Source organism: Macaca fascicularis, chromosome 9, assembly GCF_037993035.2.
Source record: "Macaca fascicularis isolate 582-1 chromosome 9, T2T-MFA8v1.1".
NCBI classification, from domain to species: Eukaryota; Metazoa; Chordata; class Mammalia; order Primates; family Cercopithecidae; genus Macaca; species Macaca fascicularis.
The window spans coordinates 109,354,125-109,357,054 of NC_088383.1; positions in this window are offsets into that span (position 1 = coordinate 109,354,125).

The following is a 2,930-nucleotide window of genomic DNA, read 5'->3' on the forward strand; positions in this document are numbered from 1 at the left end:
GAGGAATTCTCCTGCAGTCTTGGGCTTTTTTCCCTCCACTCAATATTATACTTATATATTCACCCACATTGATATATGTAATCTCTAGTTAGTCATCCATTCTTCTGTTCATGGACGTTGAATTTATTTCTAGCTTTTTGCTATAAATATTTTGTGGCCGGGCGCGGTGGCTCAAGCCTGTAATCCCAGCACTTTGGGAGGCCGAGGCGGGCGGATCACAAGGTCAGGAGATCGAGACCACAGTGAAACCCCGTCTCTACTAAAAATACAAAAAATTAGCCGGGCGCGGTGGCGGGCGCCTGTAGTCCCAGCTACTCAGGAGGCTGAGGCAGGAGAATGGCGGGAACCCGGGAGGCGGAGCTTGCAGTGAGCCGAGATCGCGCCACTGCACTCCAGCCTGGGCAACAGCGTGAGACTCCATCTCAAAAAAAAAAAAAAAAAAAAAAAATTTTGTATCTCTCTCCTTTGTATACATGTGCAAGAGTCTCCCCAGAATTGAAATTTCTGGGTCACAGGATATGAGCATTAGCCTTTATTAGATACTGATAGTTCTCCAAAATGGTTGTGCCAACTTAACAGTCTTATCAGCAATGTGTGAGTTTCCACTCCTCCACTTCTTTACCAACACTTGATATTATCAGACCTACTTTCCAACCTACTTTTGTAGCTTTAATTCCCACTGCTTTTCTGCATGAATCTTTGATTCCGGCCATATTGTAGTACTTGCTCCTCCTTGAACACATTCTATAATTGATTCCCCTTCTCCCTCAAGTATTGATTGAGTAGCCATACATGTCAGAAGCCCTGCTAAGCGCTAGGAAAACAAAGATGAAAGTACACAGTTCCTGCCCTAAAGGAGTTTATAATTTATTGGAGTGACAGGCAAACAACAGTTATAATATATTAATAACTGTTACAATGAAGGTACTTACCAATTACAGAAAGCAAGAAGGCAGAAGGAGTCTATCTCCATTTGGAACAGCTAAGGAAAAAGGGGAGAGAGTCAGAAAAGACTTCGCAGAGGAGGAAGTTTGACCATGTTTTCCCCCATATAGTTACATCTGCCTGCATGATCCTTCCCTCTCCTCTTGCCCTATTTGTGCCAGCTCAAAGGCTAGCTCCCTACACACTGTCCCAATCACTCCAGGAAAGTACTTTGCACTTTTCTTGTATCCTGTCTTATATAATATCCTGGATATTTATACATGCATATCTTATTCCTCTACTAAATTATAACCTTAATGGAAGATGTTGCCCTCTTATATGCCTGTATATCTCCCATAAAGGCCAGGCACAGTGGCTCACACCTATAATCCCAGCACTTTGGGAGACTGAGGTGGGAGGATCACCTGAGGCCAGGGTTCAGAGACCAGACTGGGAAACATAATGAGATACCCAACTCGACAAAAAAATTTAACAATTAGCTGGATGCGGTGGTGTGTGGCTGTAGTCCTAGCTATTCAGGAGGTTGAGGCAGGAAGATCGCTTGAGCCCAAGGTTTCAAGGGTGCAAGTAAGCTATGACCACAGTGCTGTACTCCAGCCTGGGCAACAGACCAAGACTCTGTCTCTAAAAATTAAATTAAATTAAATTAAAACAAAACAGTAGGCCAGGTGCACTGGCTTATGCCTGTAATCCCAGCACTTGGGAAGCCGAGGGGGACGGATCACCTGAGGTCAGGAGTTTGAGACCAGCCTAACCAACATGGTGAAACCCTGTCTCTACTAAAAATACAAAAATTGGCTGGGCATGGTGGTGCACGCCTGTAATCCCAACTACTCAGGAAGCTGAGGTGGGAGAATCACTTGAACTCATGAGGCAGAGGTTGCAGTGAGCTGAGGTCATGCTGCTGCACTCCAGCCTGGGCAACAGAGTGAGACTCCATCTCAAAAAACAAAAATAAAAACAATATCTCCTATACAGCTTAGAATACTGATGGCACACAGTGTGTATTCATTCAGTAATTGCTTGTAGAATGAAAGATGAAAACAAACAAGGGAGGGCTTCATCATTGGTTCCCATTCTCCCAGGTGCTTGACCCTTCAAACATTTTAAGCAATTGCTAATTTGGGCTGCTATTTACTATTGCCAATGTAACAGGAAGACTTTAAGAAAACAACTTTTTAAAAAGTCGTCTGCCCTATTCATTTGGTACAAGAAAACATGTTATGTAACATTATAAAATCTAGCCAATAAGCCAGGCATGTTGGCTCATACCTGTAATCCCAGCACTTTGGGAAGCCAAGACGGGCAGATTACTTAAGGTCAGGAGTTCAAGACCAGCCTGGCCAACATAGAGAAACCCCATCTCTACTAAAAATACAAAAATTAGCTGGACGTGGTGGCGTGCACCTGTAGTCCAAGCTACTGGGGAGGCTGAGGCAGGAGAATCTCTTGAACCTGGGAGGCAGAGGTTTGCGGTGAGCCAAGATTGCACCACTGCACTCCAGCCTGGGCCACAGAGCAAGACTCCATCACACACACACACACACACACACACAAATTTAGTCAATCTTGAGGGCTTGCTCTAGTATTCTGTTTCCTGCTTCTTTAACAGACTCTACATTCCCATTTTAAAAGATCTTGCCAACATTAATTAATTAGCACTCTATCATCAGCAGAATGTAAAATATTGCATTTTAATCTGGTATATGGAGAAATGAGGTAGGAAGCAATTGAGGACTTGGAAGCTGGTAGTTTATATACTCCTTCTGTAATGAGTCTTCCTCTTTCTAACAGTAGAGGTTAATAAAATGCTATCTGCCTTGAGCTTTATTTTTTTAGGCAGGGTCTTACTCTGCTTACTTCCATCGCCTGGGCTAGAGTGCGTGACCATGGATCACTGCAATCTCGACCTCCTGGGCTCAAGTGATCCTCTCCATCCTCCTGGCTCAGCCTCCCAAATAGCTGGGCTGCATGCCAGTTTGCCT